This window comes from Chlamydotis macqueenii, chromosome 1, assembly GCF_036417535.1.
Source record: "Chlamydotis macqueenii isolate bChlMac1 chromosome 1, bChlMac1.mat, whole genome shotgun sequence".
In the NCBI taxonomy this organism is placed as follows: domain Eukaryota; kingdom Metazoa; phylum Chordata; class Aves; order Otidiformes; family Otididae; genus Chlamydotis; species Chlamydotis macqueenii.
This window is the reverse complement of record NC_141556.1, coordinates 15,534,385-15,561,278: the sequence shown is the minus strand read 5'-3', so window position 1 is coordinate 15,561,278 and position 26,894 is coordinate 15,534,385. Positions and strand designations below refer to the sequence as shown.

General features: G+C 39.1%; 1 protein-coding gene across 1 annotated transcript in view; it reads right to left on the bottom strand.

The window, feature by feature from the left end:
- PRKAR2B (protein kinase cAMP-dependent type II regulatory subunit beta) overlaps positions 1-26,894 on the bottom strand; it is an 88,746-nt gene that overhangs the window by 30,702 nt on the left and 31,150 nt on the right. The gene's annotated exons all lie outside the window — the stretch shown is intronic.

The window sequence follows — 26,894 nt, the reverse complement described above, 5'->3', positions numbered from 1 at the left end:
AGCTTGCCTTCATCTGTCTGGCGAGTGAAAACCAGCACAAACACACATTACAGTGTCCAGAACACTGCAGGTAGTTACTAAACAATAAAATCATTACAAAAGTAAGACGCACTTCCACTAGAAGAGTTTGCCAATATATACCATGTACTATACTGCTCACTTTATAAGCTTTCCCAATATAGCATATGGAGGAGCGTAACTTATAGCAACATACTGTACTCTGATGCTGACTTGGATAACCTTCTGTTCCCATTCTCATACAAGTCCAAGCAGTTCACAACGCTACAGTGTGTTATTTGGGACATATCTGAAATACGCATAAATATTTGACAAAGTCTGAGCAGACACAGAGCTCTCTGCATACGTTTCAACTTTATATTTGCTAATACTACCGGATAAAAACAGAACTGCACCCAGCTCTTCCTCCTGTATTTAGTACTTCATAGCCATCAACTACAGATTTTTTTTTTCTTTCTCATTGAAAAGTCAGCATCAGGAAGATCTCAGAGAGTGTACATTATTTTTCCACTAGAAAAACTGATCCCTTCAGAGCAAGTGAGCAAATATAAATTGCAGCTGTTAAGAAAATATATTCTGAACAATGCAACCTGATCTTTTTGCCTATTTTGTGTCTGCTTTATACAATCAGATTTACTATTATTATACATCAAAATATCTTTCAGGATTCTAAATACATTTCAAATACTAAACAGCTTTGAAATCTGATTTGCTACAACTATTTTAAAAATTGAAACTATAACTATTCATCTCCAGAGCCTACATCTTGTGATGTACACATTTGCATTGTTAAGCTAATTACATAGTAGTACAGTTTAAGGAAACTATATACAATGCAGTAAACCACAGCAGCAGCTTGTTTTTTAGCCAAATGAATTATCTGCCCAGTTCAAAAGTGTTTGTAATTTATACTGTACATCATGTCAGGTTTCATATAACAGAGCCAAAAATGATAAAATAGTTGCTGTTGATTTTTACTAAACTATGTAAACTTCAACAAGAAACTATTTAGATGAGCTATAATACATTTGAAGACACACTGAAGTGGTCAATAGCACACGTAGCCACTTCTTGAAAAACTATTGTAGCCAAATTTTTCAAACTTGATGGTAAAACTATATATACTGAATACCCTAAAGAGGAAACAGAAATAGACATTCAAACGAATTTATTACCCATTAATCTCTTTTAATCGCTCCTTTGGTTTGTGCACTCATGTCTTGACCTCAATCTTGCAAAATATCTGAAAAGGAGGCATTAGTTTTGGTTGTTAAATGAAATATGGGTATTTGGGGCTTAATTATTGAAAATAATTCTTTTTAATGATGGATTAAATATGAAAGATGTGTGCAGAAAGACACCACTGAATTTATAAATCTAGCAGAGTAAAATATGAAAATATTAATACAACAGAAAAACAAAAAATAGAAAATAGGATAAAAATACAAGTAGAGAGAAATACCAGAAAAGGAACCACTCAAATTATGGAGTTATGAGAAGACATTGAAGTTGAGATGTAAGAATCAGTCAGACAGTTCAGAGTAGGTAGAAAGAACTAGGAATTATTTGCAAAAAAAAAAAAAAGGAAAACTATAAAATCATAGAACAGTTTGAGTTGGAAGGGACCTAGTCCAACCCGCCCTGCAAGGAACAGGGACATCTTTAACCAGATCAGGTTGCTCAGAGCCCCATCCAACCTGGCCTTGAATGTTTCCAGGGGTGGGGCATCCACCACCTCTCTGGGCAACCTGTTCCAGTGTTCCACCACCAACATCATAAAAAATTTCTTCCTTATATCTAGTCCAAATCTACTCCCTTTTAGTTTAAAATCATTACCCCTTGTTCTATCTCAATAGGGCCTGCCAAAGACTTTCTCCCCATCTTTCTTGTAGGTTCCCTTGAGGTACTGGAAGGTGTCCCCAGAGCCTTCTCTTCTCCAGGCTGAACAGCCCCAACTGTCTCAGCCTGTCCTCATAGGAGAGGTGCTGCAGCCCTCTGATCATCTTTGTGGCCTCCTCTGGATTGGAGGAGCAGAGATCCACCTGCAGCCCATAGAGAACCCCACATGAGAGCAGGTGGATGCCTGAAGGAGGCTGTGACCTGTGGGAAGCCCATGCTGGAACAGGCTCCTGGCAGGACCTGTGGGCCCGTGAAAAGAGGAGCCCACACTGGAGCAGGTTTGCTGGCAGGACTTGTGACCCCATGGGGGACCTATGCTGGAGCAGCCTGTTCCTGAAGGACTGCACCCCATAGGAAAGGGCCCACGCTGAAGCAGGTCATGAAGAACTGCAGCCCATGGGAAGGACCCACGCTAGAGCAGTTCATTGAGGACTGTCTCCTGTGGGGGGGACCCCAGGCTGGAGCAGGAGACGAGTGTGAGGAGTCCTCCCCCTGAGGAGGAAGGAGCAGCAGAGACAAAGTGTGGTGAACTGGCTGTAACCCTCGTTCCCCGTCCCCCTGCACCGCTCATGGGGAGGAGGTGGAGAAAATTGGGAGTAAAGTTGAGCAAAGGAAGAAGGCAGGGGTGAAGTGAAGGTGTTTTTAAGATTTAGTTTTATTTCTTATTACCCTGCTCTGATTTGATTGCTAATAAATTAAACTAATGTCCCCGAACCCAGTCTGTTTTGCCCATGACGGTAACAAGTGTGTGCTCCCTCCCTGTCCTTATCTCGACCCATGAGCCTTTCATTATATTTTTCTCTCCCCTGTCCAGTTGAGGAGGAGAGTGATAGAGCGGCTTCAGTGGGCACCTGGCACCCAGCCAGGGTCAGCCCACCACAATACGGTAGGTAAGTAAGGACACACAGAAGGGGATGAGGTGAAAGACACTCTTCTCCAAGGCACTCTACCTAACATACTGGAGAAGGAGGGGGAGTGCTTATGCTGTGCAAAGGAGCACTTGGAAAAGTAGGAGTAGAAACAAAAAAGCATAAGAAACGTGCAATTAAAGAGGGGGAAATGAACAGCAGAACTCCGGTCTGCCAGCAGGTCACCAGCTAAAACAGCCAAGCAACCACTCTGATGTGACTGGACTGGAACAAGGAGAGGGGAAAGGAGGGGGACTAGTGTAACAGATCTGCAGAGTTACAAAAGCTAATAAAACAAAAAGGAAGTGGTTATTTTATTGAATTATGTATTTATAGATATTTTATACGCTTGCATTTTAAAGACTAACACAAGATCTTGATAGCTGAAGGAAGGCTGTAGTAAGGGAAAGAAAATGGTTAGGAGTGACACACTAAAAAAATAATCACTGAAATGAAAGATGTAAAGATATAAAAGGATTCAAGAAAAAAAGCAAAAATGTAGATTAAGGGCAGACAAGGGAAGGTGACCTCCAAGCCAAAGACTCATGCAAAGAGTGACTGTAGGGACATTAGGGACAAAGTCAAAATTATTGGCTCTGACAAGCTTGTCTCAGTGTCCTGCCAGTGGACTGAACTGACCAAGACAATAGTAGTATGATCAATCATTCAGCAAAATGAGGAAGCTACAGATAATACTAAATCTAGAATACTCCTAGGAACCTTTGGAATGACATCTAATTAAGTCATAATCACAAGAGTTCCTCAGAGGCATGTGTCAAAACCAGTGTTCCCATTTATGGGGCAGACTTGGTTTGAGCAGCTAAGGGAGTGTAAAATTCAATCTCAACAGGCTTCATAGAAAACCCTGCATCCATATGGGATTCACAATAGCAAGCTGAGGATAGGCACCTAAAAAAAAGAGGCCGTCATCCTTTTAAAAGAATGGTTGCTATAGCAAATCTACCTTTGCTTTTCATAGCTATGGGATCAAGGGAAGAAAGCCTGAATCCAACTTTCCCCATTTTCCAGAAGTGCCCTACATTCTATATTACAAAATATTCTGTAATGAGATGCTTTTCATTCCTCCTGGACCCAGGTTGTTAGGCAAAATGAAATGCAGTAATAAGCTAAAAGGAGCTTGTCTCCTGGAATTTTAGCATGCTTATTTTAGGTATGTTGGCTTTGGCCAGATGGATAAGTCATGCTCACACAATCCTCTGTATAAGAAATATGATAAACTAAACTTACTAAACTGGTTCCAAATAAAATAGGAAGACAGGTAGACAAAAAACATTACGGAAAATATTTCTGCCAAGTTTTGAAAAGGTGATTTTGAACATCTGGTTTCTCAACAATTCCAGAAAATCCATTTAAGACTTTTTGCTGACAGAATTGTCTTTAGATAGCCAAAGGATGTTTAGAAGACAAATCATAGCTATTAAATAATATCTGCTGTTTTACATTTCATAGTCAAAATATAAACTGCTGTTATGAACTAATACTGGTGCTACATACTAAGGCAAGAAAGCAAGCACTCAACATAGCAATCACTACGCACTGACCTACATCTGTAATGGTGCAGACAGCTATAAGAATAGTTGACTACAATATTTGTAGTCAACTGTAGTAGCCCAAAAAATGGACTACTATATGTAGTCCAAAAAAATGGACTACAAATATTATCCTTCCAAGAACTGGGACTATAATCACCCTGGGAACACAGATTACCACATTTATATTCCCTAATAATAGAAGTTGTCCATAACTATGTGACTACTTACCACTCAGAACAAGAAAGAAGGCATCAAGGTCTCACAGAACTAGTTAATCTTTTTCTAAAAGAAAACAAAAACAAAAAAACAAAAACAAACCAAACCTCCACTCATTCAGCTAACGAGCAGTCACTACTTGGAACTAATATTTCTCAGAAAGTCCTCAGCCAAAGGTAAATGTAGACAGTGTACTCTGATGACTGAAAAAAACACATCTTTATTCCCAGCTTTCTAAACACCTTCCACCCCTCCCACACATACGCGTTCGAACTAAACACTACTGTATTCAAGAGACTAAATGGGTGAACACACAACCATGTGAATATGTTTTTTCCTGCACATTGTAAAACAAGTTCTATTTCTTCTTCTATCTATGGATCTTGCAGATGTCCACAATGCTGTTTCATTCTCTCTTGTTTTATACTACTCTAAAAGATGCAGAAAGGCGGGATGAGGCATCATCAACACACACAGGACTCTCCCAAGTTGTATTACTCTTTTATGCTGGTCACCACCACTTAATTCAGTTTTCTCAGTACCTACTTTAAACCACATTGCACTTGAAGAGAAGCTGGCTAAAGATGAACCCGGGAAAACTGACATAATCTATTGCAGGATCTCAAAAACAGCTGCAAATTGGGAAGTCCAGAACAACTGTCTTGACAATCTACTCCATACCCAAATGTCTGTGATAACGAAAACATGCTTGTCCACCTGCAGTGGGCCAAGAAAGATTGTGCTCTTCCCACTTAATGAAAAAAGGACCAAAGTGGTCCACGTGTGAATGGACTCCAGACTTCTGCAACAAATCCCTAATAATTACACCACATTATCTCGGAAAAAGCCGACCACATCTCCACAAATACTTTGCTGCTGTATTCCAGTCCCCGTTCCAGTATTCTCCATTTTCTGCAGAGTTCCTTGTCATACACAAACGTCAACACATCATCTCTTAATATGCAGCATCTCCACTGACACTGGCTCTTGCACTCCCCTGCACAGCCATGACCTTACACCGCTTCAGCAGAAAATGAAACTGTTAGACAACAGGAGAAAGCTCACGAGTGTGAATGCAACAACTTTCTCAGCAACTGAATTCACACCATAAAACCTCAGAATAAATGTGGATCTGTCATTTTGGAAAATAAACATTAAATTCATGCTTCTAACTCTCCTTCCTCTTGGTCAGCTATACAAGCAAAACAGATCCATACTTTCAGGGAAATAATATACACAGGAAATTACAATTACTGAATGCCAGGGAGGAAAGATTTTTATTTCTATTTTTACCTCACGAGAGGAGAGATAATAACCCATGTCCGCTCTGTAAACTCTAATTCCTTTAAATTTGGAGTGGAAAAAAATTAAAGATCCTAACCCGAGCCAGACACCTTACATTTACTGAAATCAATCCCAGGTGATCGCTTTTCAGAAAAGCTCCTAGAATTACAGCACGAGTTAAACAAACATCTTGCTTTGCAGGGTGCTAGAATTCAGGCTTGCAGTTCAGTCTTTGTCTGCCGAGAAAGGAAGTACCTACAGATGCTCTTCAGCACCAACGCTGTTAAATATCAAAGGAGAATAAATGAACCCTTAGGGTAAGAGAGAGCAGCATCTAGCTTCTTCAGACAAAACAGTCATTTGTAACAGAATGTTCTTTTAGAGGTAAAGCTTAGAGGGAATAATCAAGGCCATAGAGAAACCCCAAGGAAGGAACTCCAAAGAAACTGTATTCTTTTATAAATGTCCTGTGTTTAAGTAGCAGTGCTAAAGAACTTCTTGATTTAATTTGTATACAGCTCCCTTAACACTTCTAGAAATTTCAGGTTTAAGGAATAAATAATTATTCAGTGTAAAAGTTACCAAGACAGAAGCACAGCTGGGAGACAACAAAAACATTATAGTTGAACTAGACCATTTGCTGACTGAGGTACTCACTGCCGATACATTAAATAAAATTCTTCTAATTCTAAAGAAACAGAAAACAATAAAATACAATAAAAATTAAAAGCTACAAGTGTTAAAAACAAACACTGTCAGGCTTGGAATACCATGACAAATGAATTTTAAGGTACTACATTTAGTGTAACCACTTATAAATCAACATGAGTTTTTTACACTCATGGACCTTTCAATGTGCTGACTTGTAAAGCAAAGGTAAAGTTACAGAATCATAGAATAGTTAGGGTTGGAAGGGTCATCTAGTCCAGCCCCCCTGCAAGGAGCAGGGACGTCTCCAACCAGATCAGGTTGCTCAGAGCCCCATCCAACCTGGCCTTGAATGTTTCCAGAGAGGGAGCATCAACCACCTCTCTGGGCAACCTGTGCCAGTGTTTCACCACCCTCATTGTAAAAATTTCTTCCTGATGTCTAGTTTGAATCTACCTCCCTCTATTTTAAAACCATTACCCCTGGTCCTATCACAACAGGCCCTACTGAACAGCCTCTCCCCATCTTCCCTGTAGGCCCCCTTGAGGTACTGAAAGACCGCTATCAGGTCTCCCCAGAGTCTCCTCTTCTCCAGGCTGAACAGCCCCAACTCTCTCAGCCTCTCCTCATAGGAGAGGTGCTCCAGACCTCTTACGATCTTCATGGCCCTCCTCTGGACCCTCCCCAACTGGACCATGTCCTTCTTATGTTGGGGGCTCCAGAGCTGGACACAGTACTGCAGGTGAGTTCCCACCATAGGGAGTAGAGGGGCAGAATTGACCTGTTGGCCACACTTCTTTTGATGTAGCCCAGGATGTGGTTGGCTTTCCGGGCTGCGAGGGCGCATTGCCAACTCATGTTCAGCTTTTCATCCGCAAGTCCCCCTAAGTCGTTCTCGGCAGGGCTGCTCTTACAATAGTTGTAAGCAACTACAGAAACACTTCAGCAGTACCAAAGGCAAGATCAAGGCTTCTATGTCATCAATGCGTGAAGGACACATCTGATGTCACTGTTCTTGAAGATGGGTGGAAACACTGGAAACATTCCCTTACAGATTTTGGCCTGGTCCTGTCACAGGGAAAGTGTTGCAGAACCTGAAGAATATTGACCCACTTGTGTAGATTTATCACAGAAGACTACAATGAAGCCAGAACTGGAAGTAAAATCTAGTGTGAAATATAACAAAAATTCAGCACATCACTTATCACAGGAGACACTGATGCTGAGCAGTTGACCAGAAGATAAACCGTTGATTCATGGTTAGTATAAAATAGAATTTATGGTTCTGATGTCAATAACTGGTCAAGTGAATTTTATATTCTGTGATGATAAAAGATTTTACTTTTAAATGCTTAAGAACCAGATGCACAAACAGAAATTGGTAATATGGAAAAGTGAAAAGTCTGCTTAATAATTGGATACACAGAAAATATATCATCAAAATATGTTAAAAAAATATTTCCAAATGCTTAACATCAGCAGCACCTACCTTCAGCATGCTGGTGAAGACTGCAGGAACTGCAGACAGCAAATCATAAAAGACAAAAATGTGATTGATTGTAGCTCTGAGCACATTATTGGTGTTTATGTCCCAATGCCCCTAACAGACTAAAGGACCACAGTTCATTACTGTTTTATGGTAAAGAAACTTCTGCCTCTGTGTAGCCCATTTGAAATTATTATTTTGCAGATATTGCCTTTAATTTAACCATCCGAGGCCTCACCTGAGGATCACTCTGATAAAAGCACAGAATGAAGCAAAAGGAGAAAATGTTCAAGATATCTAACAATGGCCTGCACATGTTTTAAGGAAACCAGGACGTTGTTCTGGTGACTGAAAAAAAGAGAGTAACCATCATACGACAGATTCTTAACAAACGGCAGCAAGTTTCTATACAGGCCAGAACTCTGAAAAAAACGATGTCTTAGTGAAAACAGCAGCTGCTGTCAGCTTTGAGGCCACACCTACACACCTACAGTACCTCAAAGAGATATTCTTGAAGCAATTTAGGCTTCAGCAAGGAGTCCTGTTAGTCAGAGAAAGCCCGATAAAGACAATGCAAGATATCCATAAGCTGCCATCTTTCAGAACAAATGCAATTTTATTGTCATCGCAAGTCAGAATCACAATGATGAAAATAAACACTTTTTTTTTTTCTCCCTTTCCCCCTCTACAGACTGTCAGGCATTTAACATCACCAGGAACAAATGAACTGCATCACAGCATAGAAAGCCCACATTCATAAAAATATTATGTTGCTTCAGCAATTCTACAGGCAGTAAAATGGCAAAAGACAGCATTTCTCCTAAGTAAACCGATTTCAGAATGACCTTATTAGTGGGCAGCAACACCAGAAGTGCAGACAACTGATGCAAAGTACCCACAGGGTCTCCATAAGTTTTCATTACAGAAATCTTAAGCTAACCTTCCACTCACCTGAACATAACCTGACAAGAACACTGGCCACTGTCGTACATTAAACACTGTCCTCTCTAGCGTGAGATGGAGAACACCCAGCCAGAGCCACTGTCTCAAGAGAATACAGGGGGAAAAAGGCTGAGCCCACATCCTGAAGTGAGATACTTGTGTCTACCTGCTTCACAATTAAGAGTTGAACTGAGGCATCCAATACTAGTGCTGGCTGAATTATAAACAGAGAAGACTGGGTCCTCAGTATTTACATCAAGAATCCAACAATCCATCAGGTACATAGGATGACCATTACTCTTACAATATCTACAGCTCCTTTTCCCTCGTTGTGGAATAAGATGCATTTCCAAACGACTACCAGCACCATCTACGAAAGAAAGTGCCCAAGAGAATATTAATTTTCATACCCACGTTCTCATCCTGTATCACAGCACTGATGGTCTAAGATTATTTCTGGTGTTGAGGGATCAATGATGAGGCTGGCAGAACATAGTACTATAACAAGTTAAACTCACTTTCTTGACCTTTCTTGAACAAAGCGCTGCGTGTTACTACTGAGAACAAAGTGTCACTTCTACAGAGGTACCCCCAGTTGGTGCCAGGGGACCTGACAGAGCTGCAAATGACACCGTTGCTGAACTGGAAAAAGCTGAAATATGCTTAACGTCCTGGTGTATATTTGGAGTCGGTGTCAACACACAAGCTTCATCCATGTTACAAGGCTCCGTGGCAACTCCACAGGCCCCACTGGTCTCATCTATATCACAAGAAGTCTGGAGAAAGAGACAGGCACCTCCCTGAGGGAGTCATCTTAGCAACAGCATCCCAATCAGTTTGGTCCCACAGGTGCACAGAGTGGTGCTGGTCACTGGCAGTGACCAAGAGGCTCATTGCAGCCTCAGACAGCTGAACCAGACGAGGCTTTTGTAGCTTTCTCAGCTCCACTCCTGTGCAACACAGGCACTCGATCCCTTCACTTGCTAAATTTAAAAGAACAGCAAATAGAGCACTTGTCAGGAACGCACCACTTACAAAGCAACAAAGTACTTCACATATGCATCAAAGATGGAATTCAAACCTCCAAAGTTTCACAGCAATAGATGTAAATTATAAAGATATTACTGCTTTAAACAAAAAAAATAGGAGAAGAAAATCTGCCTAAACAGAAAGTGGCTCATCTCCGCAGAGGGGCTGGAGAGCACACGTCCCTGACCATGTTACAGCTCGTGTTGTAACCCACTCCTCCCTCCGAGGATGAGGAAGCATCGAGCATTGAGTTCCTACAGGTACTGCCAAGGGCAAATAACGATGTGATCTGCAGCTAGGAGGACTATGAATACTGACACTGTCAGTGTTCACTTAGAGGATCACCCACAGAAAGACACATTTACTGATGATAACAAAACTATCTAAAATAGACATGAATTGCTACTGCTACACTTACACCCAGCAAGAACAAGGCCTTTCATATTTTCTGTTATTCTTTTTCAAGAACAGTTCAGAATAAAGTGTTTGCTATTACGCTGTCACCACTGGAAATCTAATGACTTAGAAAAGGCACAGCACAAGAGGGAAGATTAAAAAAAAAGAATAAAATCAGTGAGCTGCTAATTAAAGGAAATTTTAACATCTTCCAGATGATATAAACCCATTCATAACTCATCAGCATACCACACTGACCTCTGAAAAGTATAAATTTTTAAAATCAGTAAAAAAAAACAACTTGGTAAAAAAAGTGTAAATACTTTTGGTTTCAGTGGGCACAGCAGAAGGCCCTCACAATATTTTTAGGTCCTCGTGAAGTTAAATATTATTAACACAATACCCCTGTAAGGATGAAGCCAAGGAATAACTATAGGACTATATAAGAATTAGAGACACCACGTAAAAGCACTGTACATACAGCATGGGTAGCCTGAGGACCCAGAGAATGGCGGATACACCATATACAGAGCCTCCGCTCCCGCATACTGGTGCATCTGTCCCCCGCAGTCCCCAGCCATTCCTTATATCTGCAAGAATATAATAGAAAGAAAAGGCATAACAGGGTGCTTGAAGACCTGAGAGAAGATGGGAGCACATGGTTCAGGGTCTCCACTCCCTCACCCAGGTACTATGCAGCAACTCTGGGCCTTCAGCTCTGCAGGGTGAAGAACAAATTTCTGAAGTTGAATGGCCATAAGGGCATGGTGCAAAATGCTTTTGTTTAATACAGCTTTTAGAAGGCAGAGGACCACTGCTGAATGGATTACAGTTACAGACTCTCGTTCCAATCTGGTTTGTAATGTTTATCACTGTAATTATATACTGCGATAAGCATAAAAGAGATAGTATGAATAAAATTAGATTTCCCAAGGAAGTAAAGATCAAAAGACTTGAAAGTAAAAAGAACGCTCAAAAGCCTAGAAGGGAAGTTTTCTAGTCACCAGTTTTGTTGCCTGCAAAAAGAAATTAAAATTCTAACTTATATTACCCAATATCCATGTCAGAGGTAAAGGGAAGCAGCTTGCTGTTCCCAAAATATGTTTATGGCTGAATCAACTAAAGGATCAATGACTCAATTGGAAAATGGAATTGTAAGTCTTCACTGGACATGATCCTCCACAAAAATAAGACGACAATATGAAGAAGCAAACAGTCATGCTGCTCCCACTTAATTTTGTGTGGAACACAAAATAAAACTGCAGATTAAAAACCTCCAAAGTTCTGATACTAAATATTTGTTTAATAGAGAAAGAAGTGCACATGTATGTCCCAGATGGCTGGGAACAAAGAGCTTCCATTAATCCAGCCAGCCCAAGGTTACATTATTCCCTCCCGTTAAGCCACTAACGTTATGTTCTACCTACTTGCATCGATGTGCAATTTCATAACCTAATCATTAAAAGCGTGTTGATTTTATCTTCAGAAGGAAGGACAGCGGTAGTTTTAACTTTGCAGTCATGAAACCAATGCAAGGAAGCAAAATGGAGAAGTTGCATTAAAAAGGAGTATTCATTAAAAAGGGCAACATGGGGATGTAAATACAGAGGCCCTGCTGGTACCACTCATGATAAATGCACTAAGAAACCCAGTAGTCAGATGTGATTGCAACCAGCCTATAAATAGACACAATTCCAATTGCTCATGTAAATAATGGCTTTGAAAATGATCCATCAGTTACGTTGTGTTCTGATTAAGGAGCCCTACATGAAAAGTGTGAACTGAACAGAAATGCCCCTGAAATTTGCTTCCTCCCCTGCACAGTACAACTACTTGCCACCTCAATCTCCATCCAGCTGAGCACCTTCATTCTCATTGAAATCAGTGGGAGATACTTAGCACTTCTTAAAAATAAGGTCTAGTCCTGAATACAAAGGTTTAATAAATTCATGATAGAAAACATAGCTCACAATCAATCAGTTTTAACTTTTGACAAACAAGTCAAACTGAGTTTGCTGCAGCCTTGAAAATGTCACAGATATTGAAAGAACTTTGCTCAAACTCCAAACAAGAGTTACACTATGATCAGAGACGAACCACAAAATATTACATCCTCAAAATTATTTGTCAGAAAAATTTATGGGTATGTCAGAATTATAGGCATCACTGGCACTTCCTAGTAACTATAATTATTTAAGTCCAGTTACCTAAAGAGTTGTTTAATAGAATAAACACATTCTGAAACTCAATACACTGGCACATTCACTCTTGAAAAAAATCTGCAATTCAAACCAAACATGTGCACTATATCACAATTTCAAGTGTTTTCACCCCCAAATGGATCACCAAAATATTATAAAAATAAATTTTAAAAATTGCTAAATCATTGCCATAGTAACTGATGGAGACAGCCAATTAGCACCCCTGAAATCTTGTTTGCTCTTTCAGAATGAAATAAATTTATGACATAACACAAAAAATAGAACCAGAATAAAAATAAAAGAAAAAAATAAGTAAATGTCTACCTGCCACAGGAGTATTACTTTAAGGATAACAAAATTAGCATTCTAGAAGAAGTGTTGAGCAAGAAAATGTAAGCAATTCTAGTTAGAAAGTAAGAATACATAAATGCACAACAGTATGTGACAAAACATTACAGTTTTTAGGTGAATTTAGCAAATACTATTACTTAACGCCTTGTATCTATTATTACATATCTTTTCCAAATGATTTTTTTTTTACAAAATCATAAACATACCCCACGTTCCACTTAAAACATCTCTCTGCACTAAGTTACCCATTCTGTAAATATTCCACTAGATTTACATAGTTTAAAAAGCTAGAAAACATCAAATGTAAGGTTCTGTGCCATGTCTGTATGCATGCACATACGGCCACAAAACCTCTACAATTTACTATTATGCAGTTAGAAAGGAAGCATACACACGACAGAAGCTGCACCTGCATAAGCACACACATGCACACACGTGTTAATCCTTTCTCTACTTCATACACCCTCCTCCGTCCACAGACACACTCCAGAGTATTTTGAGACTGCCATGGGCTTTTTGCTGTCCTCTGACCATCAACCCAGACCAACACCTCTCTGTTCCATGTATGCTCTTACACTAGAAGGGCAAGAAGCCACTATTCTGCAAATCTTAAAGAAAAAAAAAAAAGTAATTTTTAAAAATTTTTTTGTCCCTTTGAGGTCACTCTTGTAGCTCATTCCAGACACATCATTCACAATCATTTAAAGAACAATTACATAGATCAATTAATTTCTAACTTTTTATGTATTCAAGACACCATTTATACTGCTGCTGCTCTGTAACGTGACAAGAGCCCGAGCTGTAATTCCCAGTTATCTGTGGTACAGTCCCGTGTACATTTGCTTATTATCTCTAGCGTGTCATGACAAGCTAAATGTACTTGTGAATTCAGTTAACTGCTTTTCATGTAGAATTGTCAGCATGGCTTTTTGTTCTATTCCAGGTGACAGCAATATTTACTCCTGTTACTTTCAACTTTCATTCTACACAGATTCTTGACCATTCCACAGTCAAGCTGTGTTCAGGAGATTTTTAGCAACTGGCACCCCGAGTCAGGCGTGAGGGTAGCATGAGCTGCACGACCGCAGCAGCAAGCACAGAGTATTGGCGTAGCGATACCACAGTCAGCACCCCTGCCAGACTGAAGCAAACCCCTCTCTAACAGCAGGCCGTCTTCGTCTCCCTTACGCAGCACAGCTTTGACGTCATCATGCATTTTATTCTTCTTTCCCTTTGAGACCAGGTTCTCTCAGAGACAGGAACATGCACAGTGCAGGAAACAAGGATGTCTCGCACCCAAAAAGCACTGCTGCGGGGCAGTTGGGGTAGGCCCGCCATGAAGGATTTAAACCCCTCTCAACTCTTTCTTCTTCACTGCATCAAGCACAGGCTTCCTACTCTCCTCTTTTAGGCCCTTACTAAGCAGGTGTATGAGCTACTGTCACACTGTTAACTCCTCTCCGCTTTGCTGCTGTGACAGCTGCCAGACCACAGCTCTCCAACAGCCCTTTTTGTTTTATCCACACCATCCTTTATACGTGGATTGCATTTCTTGAGCTGATCCATAAAAATCATACCACTTCCCCTTCCTCATTCTTCCAGCAGACCACTTTCTTGGATGAAATATGAAATAAACCAACAGGGTTGGTTTAGTAAGTCCCATACATACAGGACTTATTAAGATGAAGTACGAGGCACTCTATACTTGTCCTTCCTGCATGGTTTGACTTGTGCAAGCAATAAATTTAATGAGCAAAATGCACAGTCTTCACCAACATGCAACAACACATCGGTATCATTGGGCACTACTGAACCATGATGACAATCTAGACTCTCCTCTGTAATTACTCGCCAACAAGCCGATCCCAGGAGCACACCTCAGGAGGATCTTTTACATTAGGATCTCATCTACTTCCGTGTAATTATGCTGCATAGTAGGCATTAAGTATTTATTTTCTCCTTTGTCTCTGTTAATTGCATCTGAAGCATTCCTTCACACTGACCATGAGAAAATGTGATTGACTCCATGCAATGTGCCTAAAAATGCTACAGGACAGGAGGTAAGCCTTATATAGAGAGCCATTTTTGCCACATTTTATATGAATACATACATACACATTTCTGTCTGCTGATGGCTGATTCTTTGACTTAGTGTATTTGTGCCTAAACCCAAAAACCAGTGTTGGCTGATGTTCCCCAGGAATTTATTCTCAAATGTCTAGCATAAATTGGGTGGTTCTTTTAAAATAAAGAATAAGATTATTGTCTATCCTCTAAGTATAGAAAATGCCTGAAAAAAAATTAAATTGTGTCCTGCATTACTACCTCTGCACAACCCTGAATTATATTACTGTGATAGGATAGACAAAAAATGAATAAAAGAGTAAGTGTACTCTGCTCTAGACCCAACCAGAATGGGTGTGAAAATAGTTCCCAAACCAATGGTAGCAGGAAAAAAAGGAAGAAAGGTATCTCCTCCTGTTGCTCACTGGCAAGAATACGAGAGAGCAGAAAATAATTCTTGTTTAGGACTCCCCCCTTTCAGCATTTTAAATCTCCAGCTCACAGCACACACTTCTGCTACAGTACTGCTCCACCCTGAAGCTGTATTTCCAAAACACAGGCTGTGACATCAGAAAAGATCAAGACTGACAATTAGTGCCTTAAAAGACACACTCATCTCTAGACTGCATGTACAGGAATTTTAAGGGTATAAACTCCCAGTTCTGTTGCAGTGTGTAGCTGATGTTCAGGGTGAAAGATGGTTTCAGAGGCTAAGTGAAGCTTTGAGGTTAGGCTGACGGAGGGGTCCTTCTTGTAGATTGGTTATTTGAAACTGAATCTCCACATTTTCATTATTTCCTTGTGTATGGAGAGGGGAAAGAGTTAGTGTTCCCACGCAGTCTGATGTTTAACAAGAAAAGTAAGTAAGGCTTTAACATTTCTACTTAAAATTTATTCCTCTGACAAGTTCATTTTTCTCTATTTCCTGATCAAGTTCTGTTACCTATTCTAACTATATAACAAACACATACATACAATTTTCTTCATGAGTAGATTGTGGCATATAGCAATTTTTCATTCTGGCATGCTCAAAACAATTCTTCACAATAATTGTGAAGACACCAGAAAACAATTTTTCTCACTTCCACACAACATAATGATCAGGACCAGAACACAAACTATTCACCTTTTTATTATTGATCTACATCACTAGCTTAAAAACAAAACCCTTAAAGATATAGAACAAAATTTTATTATATAAAATTCAATTTTCCCTTAAAGAAGTAAAGGAAATTAATTTAGGTGAGAGAGATAGAAGAAAAATATTTATAAGACTTATTCCAAGAAATTTATGAAACTAAAACTCAAGAGATTTTCAAATTCATGTTCAGTCCTTCTAAATTTTCTTACAAGTTTTATACTAAAAAGCTCTGTATACCCTCCTTTACGCACACAAACACCACTGCCGTACAATCGCCAGATTCTTCTCCATTTACCATGTGATCAAGTACTATGGGAGGGAGCAGGAGTCCTCCTGACTTACACAGGATGTAGGATTGAACCAGAGGAGAGATCCTGAGTTCAAAATCTGTTAAGGAGATTCCTTCATAGTAAGCTAATAATCAAATGGGACAAATGGGAGTAAAAATAGTGCATGCAGAAGGACGTCTTTTGTCCCTCACTGCAATACGCCTTGCGATGCTCCACTGTCATTTCAGGCTGCTGAAACACAACCGTGCACAGCACAAAAGTTAGTTATTCATGCTTTGCTCTGCCCCAACTGTTTGTATGCAATGGTCACACAACCATTTCCATTAGTTTCTGTATACAACAGCAAACTAAACAAATCTAATGCACAGAGTGGTGAGCTAGGATCCACAGGTGTTAAAATACTGCATATAATAATTCTATGATAGCAATAGTTACTTGCCTAGCACAGTTCTAGCTAACCCCGTTTGAAAGAGCATACATACACATTAGATTTAAAAATCAGTTCTCCAGTGAGTTTTCAAGAGAGAAGACTTTTCACTTCTTCATCTAGAAGAGAAAGCAAGATGTGAAAGGAGAAAAGGGGCATTGCCTAAAGAAAGCAAATACGGTTCCAAGTTAGCAACGAAACTATTACTGGGACATACCAATCTGCTTGGCTGATAAACTTATAAGGATGTCCAACACAGAAGTATGAATGGCTTTGCAGGCACTTGTCGGACCCACTGACAAGAAAACAAATCCTGATTGCAGAGATGCTATCTTTATCCTGTATTTCCACCCATGCTTTAAACTTGTCTATATCCTCCAAACTAGATGTTGGAGCAGCGGATCAGAGATATATGATAAAGACACATGAAACAAAGACGCCGTGGAACAGGATTATGCGGTGGCAGGGGGGTGGGTGCAGGAAATAGGGAGTGTTTGATGGTGAGAAAGCCTTGGGCTTGTGCTTTGACAAAGAACATTTTGTTTAAACAACTGAGAAGTACACCCCACAGCTCAAGGCATTGTGCTTCCTACGAAACATATGGAACTGACACGGAATGTTTAGGAAGCAAAACATCAGGATGCTGTTCATTTTATACAAAGTGTGTAAGTGGCATCTGCTCTTTTAAACACCACAGTATTTAGCAAACATATTAAAATATATAAGTTTTCCCCTTCTTTGACCCCACAGTATTTAATAGAAGGAGTACTTAACAAATATCAGGCCAAACTTGAAGGTCAAATAATGGCCAAGCCATTTGTATTATGGTGTTCTACAAGAAAACTTGCTAAGCAAAATGTTCCACAAATTCTGTTACTCCATTTTGAGCAACTCCCTATGGAAAACATGTCTTGTCCTATTCATCTCTTATCCTCCAGAACAAATCTTCTACAGCATGAAAATCAAACCACATGAAATCACAGATGGAATGGAATTGTTTTGGAAAACTGGTAAGCAGACACTACAGGCTAGAGATTCATGCTCTATTTTCTACAGTGGAGGTAGCATGCTTCCCTAATCTAAACAAAAATGTTGAAGAATAAAATAGCACAGCAACCAAAGTTGAGCTTATCGTAGACCCAGATACTGAAATATTTTAGAGAAGAAAAATCAGAATTATTAAATAATGACTATCACCACACATCTGCACCACAAATAATTGTAAAGTCCTTCCTACTTCTTTCAGTAATGTGCATACTCATTAAAAAAAAAAAAGCAATTATTTTATTTATTTCAAAATCATTAAATATCCTGATAAAAGCACTGGAAGATTATTAGCTTCTCTGATCATGTTTAGATTTTGGTGTGTTACTGGGATCGCTGAGATTATCAATGGTGAATACAAACCTGGAAGCCGGTTTAATTAGAAAATACAATATGCCCTACAGGTTGTCAGACACAGGAAAAATTTGTTGTGTGTTAAACATTAACCAGAAACAAGACAGAAACTATTAATCTGAGAGATTTGGATATAAATTGAAGATAATTTGAAATACAGCAGAGAATAATCTATGTTTTGTATCAGCTAGCTCACAGCACTCCCTGCAACCTGAGAGCATCCATTAAGAAATCTTAGTACATTTATTCAATAGTCATTGACATGTGCAAACTACTGCTTGCAGATAAATAACAGCCATATTTATTGTTATTAATGTGAACATTTGGATTCATTTTTATATTTATTTTCCCAGAAAGTCTGTTTTGTCTGAAAAACCTGTTTTCTCTGGAACTTATTCACTATTACTTAGTTACATAGCAAGAAGATGATCTCCTCTTTATAATGCATTTGTTTGATCGTGAAAGAAATATTAGATACTACATTAAAGCACTACAAGAGTGTCAAATACTGGTCTGTCTAAACTAGGAGGAAAAAAAATTTAGGTCCTTAGATGGACCTCTATCTAGTCTCAAGCAGAACAGGAGATTACATTGAGCTGGGTACCTGAGAAAGCAGGGGAAGCCAGGCTCCAGCGCCGTCCCTGGCACGGTCCCCAGCAAGGCTGTTCCCAAACAGCGACATGGATGAGGCCATGCTGCTGGCTGCGGGAAGGGCATATAGACACAAGCCCTACTGTGGCATTTCCTGTACCCATTTTATTTATTAGTTACATACATAAAATGAGTTTAAAGGAATTGGTCAAACAGCTCCATACCTTGCTAGGATATCTGAGCTCTCCAGCAAACTGACTGGACAATAGCCCATGAAGACAAATTTGATCCATATTTCAATACCAATCTCCAGTTCATATTTCATGTATGTGAAACAAGATAAGCCCAACTAGCTGAAAAAACTGCGGAGATTAATTTTATTGATACAAAACTATATAAAGAATACTTTCCACAGGTAATACTAAAATAGCAAGAAAAATTAGAATTTCCCATAAAGGGGTGTATGCAGTAATTTGTGAACTCAACACACATTTCTTACACTCCTATTTTCTAAAGAGGTTGCTATCTAGCTTTACCAAATTGTGCAATTTTAAAAAAATCACTCTGTACATTTTGGTCAGTCTAGAAATACATGCTTGCAAGGACATCTAACAAGCACAAAAATACAGAAGAAACCTCAAAAAAAGTCATCTAAACCACCCCTATGCACTGCTGTGGCATGAATTACACCTCTCTCCCTGCAGAAAAACATCTTGCCTTTCCTTCAAACTTCCAATAACAGAATATTCCTGAGCAGTTCAGTCTATTGCTTCACTAAGTGTTTAGTTTGAAAGTTTTCCCCAAAGCGCAGCCTAAATATTTGTGCATGTGAAAATTAGGCCAATCACTATTTGTTTATTTCCTTCCTCCCTTGCCACCTCCCTGGGACACCCGTTGATAACTCCTTCTAGCAACCTATCACACAGTGCAAGACTTAGGTATTTATTCCCACCAGCAGCTCCCCCTCCCTTCCCTTGCCTTCTTTCCTCCTTTCCTCCACCACCTCAAACTCTGCCTTATAGTATGCATTAACTAAATCTCTTCTTCTTTTATTAAGCTTAGTGTTAAAGTGTTATGATAAAACAGCTTAAGCACAGTCATATCTAAAATCTGGCATGACGTTAATTTGCAACAGTTGGTCTATTTCTGTAACACATCTCTGTAAATGGACTCTGAAAAATCTGTATTCAACCTCTGCTGATGGATACACGGAAACACTTTGATACAACCTGCTAGAATCTGTGTTTCGGATTCTGCTGCTTTACTAAGGGTAAATGAATGTGGAAAGGGAACCACTTAAGAAGTTCCAGAAGTAATGCACAGATAGCCTTTTGTTTTCTTTTGAATAAGAATACTACTGGCCAACTACACACTGTAGTGTGGAAGAGTTGTGGTATAGATGCAAGCCATCTAGGGAAGATAAAGTTTGACGGGCGGACTCTTTCACTAGAACAGCTACAACAGCTGACCCAGGAAGGAGGCAGACAAGCTCCTGAGCGTGCAAGCTCTTCCTCAGACCTGCACAAAAAGCAACAACAAATCTCAAGGTAACAACAGGTCAGGAACGAGTTTAATGTCATGATGTTATTTTATTAGACATTCTGAACAAACACAGTGGTTAGCATTGGGAAGCAAATGTACATACTTTCTAAGCATCCCTATGCCTATGCTAATACATTATTTTTCCACAGGAGCTTTTCTCAAATTCCAAGAAATCTAAGAGGAGACTAGACAGAGCAAATTAAACTCTTGTTTCTGTGACTGTCTCATTTGCAGCAGAAACTTGTGAAGTGCACAACAAGTAAGTCAGCACAGTCTAACAATCCTTTCAACAGGCTGAACTTAGGTTCATCTATTCTGCTGCTGCTTCTTGTATTAGCCACAACTTGCCTCACCGCTGTGCGACCATAAGCCTTCTTTACTGTGCTCCATCATGCAATGTAGATACACCTTAAAGTTCTGACAGCACTTTTTCTTCTGGTTTTTCTCACTGCTACAATGGTAGCCTTAGTGCTTAACAGGGTTGTAGTATCAGATACTACACAGTAGTATCTAATGTCATAGTATGTCAGCTGACTATGTCCCTGTTTATTTAAAAAAAACCTGAAGAACTGGGCATCTTAAATTATGGATTGACCACAGGTGTGTAACGAAGAACAAAGATGAACCCAACACCACTTGAATTCAGTTTGGGGGTTGTTCATCACTGAGAACAAGCAGAACCAGTAACTCTGCTTGAAGAGCTACACTGGAATTACTGGTTCATCAATAAAGTTCTTTACTCTTCCTCCTTCTGTCACCATGACTCGTTACACTTCTACAACAACACTGTCTCCGACCTTAGCATTTCAATGGGGAGTTTACAGTTACATCATTTCTCACCACTATTTTTGGTACAACTTCAGCTTCTGCCTTACTGTGTAAAAGGGAATATCACCTCATATCAATTAGCTGACTTTCTCTGACAATATTTAGCATGCCATAGGAAAGTGAGTTCCCATCTCTTTAAGAAAATCTTGATATAATTCAAGCAGATTGAAAATTACGAATTAAATAGTGTTCCTAGGGGCATATACTATACTTGACTAATAGTATCAATTTGCTCTTCCTAAATACTAGTTTATATTTAACAATTGAATTTAATATCACCTATGTTCTTGCATACTTATAATTTCAGAAAGCAATTAGCCATTCCTTCCACTAACAGGACTCCTATGGTCTAAATTCAGTAAAATTCCTCAGTGTTTCTTAAGTAGGTTGTCACATTTTCTGTAGAAATCATTAAACTGAAAACTAGCAGTGATATATGCAAATGCTACTGTGGGCATGACTAATCCACAGTCCACACATCTGTTCAGAATAATGAAACCCAAAACTTTTATCTTGTCACTTTCTTCCTAATGGCACCTTACGCAAAGATGAAGAATGAGATGAAAAGCAGACAAATTGTTCTGGCAAACTTGCTCCCAGATTTTCCCTTTTATGAGGGCTGTGCAGAACCTCCCTCCTCCTATCTGAACGCGTGCCAAAACAGAGGCATCTGTCATACGCCAGGCAGAGGCGTGAGCCCCGTGCGTCAGACAGGGAGAGCTGAGAACACCCATCTCCGCTGCCGCGTGACGAGGGCACAGCCAACTCAGGCAGGAAAGGCCGCAGGCCAGTCACGCCATAGGGACAGCCCTGTAACGTGACCTACGTGTGACAAAGTGTGGATGCGTGTGTCCAGTCTCTGACGTGGTGGCACTGTCCTGCACGCAGCTGTGCAGTCACAGGGCTTGGAGGTCTGACAGGCAGCCCACCACTGACATCATGAAACATAATGATGCTCTAAAGTACTCACTAACTTGTTTGTGAAGTGTTTCACCGTGTGTAGTATTTTAATAAGAACAACTAGCTTGAGGGGCTTAGAAATTAATCAGGGTGTTTCAATTAAAAGATTTAATTATTTCTGAAAATTCTAAAACAACTGAAAGTGTCATAGGTTTCTTAAGTGCTTTCTGCCAACTGAGATTAACAGAGAATATTTCTAATCTGCAGAAATTCTTGCTGGAAAATATTTAAATAATTGCAAGGCTTGAGCAGGAGTAAACTAAGATGACTTCTCTACTAATTCAAATTAACTACCATCTGTGTTAGACAATTCCATTATCAGAGTTTTTGGACATCTTAAGCAATTAAGAACAAAGAGGATGTTTAATCTCCTTCTTTCTCTTCAAAGTCCTGATGTTTTGTAAGTCTAAAATTTGTAGTTAAGTAAAATGAGTTTTGTTTCTTAGAGAAAGTTCCACATTTCTGTAAGGGGGGGGAGGAGGGAAGGAGACAGGCCACTAAACGGAGCACCATCTTGATCAGAAATTACCGCAGTACTTAAGTGTACATACAAAAATATTTTGAATTTGAGTACCTGCTAAATTAAACAAACACATCCTTTTCACAGGGCATAAAAACTGGCTTTCTTCTTTCTCAGCCTTTCCTCTTCAGCTAATCAGCCATGTACCTAAAAGTGACAGTTTTTAGCAGTGTGTGTACAGGCAAAAAATATTTCCAATTTCAACAACGACAAATTAAAAGATGTTTTGAAGTAAAAAAAAAAAAAAGAAAAAATAATAGTATTTTTTGCACAGAGATCTCCTCAAGTGTCATGTGAGATTCTCTCCCTTTCTCACTTAGGTTGATGGCTGATGCAGTAGGTGTATAATGTAAGCATCAATTTATTTATAATCTGTTTCTCCCTTTTCTTTGGAGAGGTCCTTATGGGCATCCATGGTGAAGAAACCTGAAAGTTTTTGCCTTCTCTGCTTCCTTCTGTTCTTTCCATAATAGTGGTATCTCCTTGACTGCAAGTTTATTCCAGACATACGTAAGCCAGTTTCTCCCCAGAGGTTCAGCACTGATGTACTCTGCCTGTTGACGATGTTTAAATTGATTTTGTTTAGGGCTTTGCGGAGAAGCTGACCAATAAAAAAACTAGTTCTCTTTCCCATTTGGCTGAGAGAACAATATTTAAAACTTCATTTATTTTGTTTCTACGGGAGGAAAATGGTATTTTGAAGTTAGAAACTGTCTGGGGGAGAAGAATGAGGACGTTCTCTCTGTTGTTAATAAGAGATAGCCCACAGATGCCCTTGAACCTGTCTACCAGTTCTTAGCCTAAGAAGGCTAACTCACAGCAACCTCAGTCAGGTTCTCTTCACTCTTTCAGAAGCTTAAGCAGATAGGTAACTGAAGTAACTTTACAGACTGTTATCTATTTCTTCATTAAGACAGTATTATACATTTGTATATAATGTTAGTAAATGGGTATAAATAGCCTCCCATGAATGGTATCTATCAAGTACAAATTCAACCTCATTCTGTAGCAAACTCATGCTGTTTTGTTGCATTCTTTTAAACTCCTGTCAGTATTTCATGAGATAATTTACTTGCCTATCTATCCATCAAGATGCTGAAAAGCAGGAACCCAATGCTTCTGCTAACATACAGAACCACATTAGCTTTCCATCCCTAGGTATCTCAGATGGATGAAAACTAATCTCTTCCATAGCAAGAAAGTATCTGTCTATATTCAGAAACTGCACCTCTTGACTACTTCAGCTTCTTCAGGAATTTTAACTCATTTTTCACCTCAGGAACATACTTACAGCTTTCTCTTCCACTTCATGCTGCTTCTACCTTCATGCCCCCCTTTCTTCCCATCCAAGTCTTTTGATTGCCTCAACACTTTTTCTCCTTTCTCTTCATCTCAGTCCCACCAGATTTTAAAAGAAAAATTAAAAATTAACTACTTGCAGCTGTCTCATTGTTCATTCTAGCTCTATAAAGTATTTTTAATCTCTTCTTGCTAAACTCCTCTATTTAAATGATGATATCTATTATTGTCTGCACTCTAGAACAATGGAGTGTGTTATTAACTAGCCCATAAGAAGCTACGTCATCAGCACAATGGTATATGTGTATTTTATGTATGGAGCCCACATTGCATATATTCACACATATGCATAAACACACAGAAGAAATACTAAATTAGGTAGCTCAATAAATTTTAAGAATTGAAATTCAAGAACAATTAATTGATCCTAGCTTACTCTGCCTTTATCCTCTACATACCAATGACAGTACATTAATACATTCACAGCATGTTAACAGGAACAGTTGTTAAATAATAAATGCCTCACTGTATTGTTTTCAGCAGGTGCTTCAGCAATTAAACTCTGGCTGCTTAATTTCTAGCTGAGTTAGGAAAAATAACTACATCTTATGCCACCAAGTAAAATACTAGGCATTATCCAAAGAACAACAGAAACATCAAAATAAAGATATCCACTGTAGAGAATTATTTTTCTTTGTGAAGAAATTGTGTCATCTCCTGGCTTCTCCCTGCTTCTCATTGCAAGAGTTCAACAAGCAGCTTTTAGCAGAATAGTCTAGGAGCCTTTGCTGCAGATATCACTAGATGTTTTGCTTCAACTAATGTCAGTAGTTCAGCTCTGTCTCCATCCCACCACTGGCTAAAGGCAGCCACTACTACCCCTCTTTCAGATGTAGTTATTTGGCAGCCACAGCACAGATCAGCTGGAGATCCAGTTAACAGCAACACACCAAAATCTCCTGTATTTCTGTATTCTTTAAATCAATGCATCCTCAGGCAGCACAACTCCTGAGTATGGCGAGGGAACTAGAGACAACCTGTGGGCAGAGGCGTGACAAAAGCAGGCACCCCAAAAATCACACTCTCAGAATCAGCCTGTGGTACCACTAGATCAGATGTAACATGAAAACACGTGCTACCGCTAACTCTCCAAATATTCGTCATTAACTTGGAACAATGTTCATCAGAAGCAAATCTTCAAAACCACTCAAGAATCAACAACCTTGCACACTCCGAATTTTAAAATAGCTCTTAGCTAAATAGCCTAAAATTAAGATAAATTCGTATTTGAGAAAAACTCTATGTTTCATTTGGTCAGCCCTTCATTTCCTAAACATGAGAATCAACTCTGATTACACAATGCTATTAAGCTACCAAGCATTAAAAAATCAGCTACTATCTGGCTTTTCCACTTGCAAAGTATCTGGAATATCTTAATGTGTCCAAACAATTGTTCAATTAAAAAAACAAAGTATCTAAAAATATGGTTAGGACTCCAAACATCCCTTTAAAATATCTGTATTATCAGCATAGTCTGTTTCATATTTTTAATTTAATATTTTATCAACCAATTTTCTTAAAGGTACTGTACCTCTCTGGTATTCATTTAGCATTTAGGAAGAAAAGTAAGAACTATCCCCTTTCATGGGATTTTGTGTTTGAAAAATAACTATTTTGACTATTAAAGCTGCCAGAAACTTAATAAACAGTACACATTGTAGACTACAGTATTACCTTGTTCCACCTTGAAGTGTGTACACATGGTTACATCTGGACCATACCATGCAACTTGACTCATTATTCTGAATAATATAACTCTTATTTTATCTCTTCACAACAAAACCAGAACACACAAAATATTAATTGCCTATAGAAATTATTTCCCCAATAATTGTGCAAAAAATTCAAGCTTCTAACATGTTTTTAGTTTCCTTTTAAAGGAACATTAAAAATAACAGATATTTTTTCCTGAGCAAATATTAGCTTTTCAAATCACACTCTCCTACTGAAATGCAAAAGCTTATCACACGTCTGTTATAAGGAGTGCATTCATTACAGTCAGCTATCAATCAGTCACAGTAAAACTTTCCTTAAAACACGCCATGTAATTTGCATAAAGCCCTGCTCACTGTTACCGAATGCTAGTTAACAAATCTTTCTTTTCATGCTACAGCACCTTATGAAGTATTATTAATACTTAAAACACGAGAATATTTGGAATTCATTACACTTTCTTACTTTGTGCTACATATGCTATGCACCAATCCTGCAAATCCAAACTTCCATTTCTCTATACAGTTCCTTAGTACACCTGAGGATCTCCACTAATATTTTTATATTGACAAGGAACTATCTGATTTCTAGTTACAGCCATAACTAGAAAATAAGAAGTTTGGATAGACTTACTGCATTATGGAATACAAACTTTATTACATTTACTAAAATGATCTGCAGTTGAAAACAGAAAGCATTTTACAGTTAGATTTCAAACATAGCATACTGAGATGATAGGAACAGCTCACATCTCCTGCTCTGCTGACTCTTACGAGTCAGTCATGAGTCTCATTACATTTAGTGGTGGCTTTTACACTCCACTTTCAGATTCATGGTATTTCAAACAAGAAAGACTTAGGTTCTGGGCCTCATACTTCTGGAGAAAAAGCCCTCAAAAATGAAGCCTAAAGGCTATGATGTAGCAGAACAATAAGGAGAGGTCAAGAATATTAAATTTTAATGATAAGTAATTTGGAGGGATCTGTTACATGTAACGGAAGAAGGTAAACAGTCCTCTGAGTCGGCACAAACCAAATTCAACTGAAGAATACACAAATCAGCCCCAAGCGAGGCGGGGCACTCCTAGCAGGACACGCCACCACCGCGGCAGTGCTGCTTCTAGGACCCCA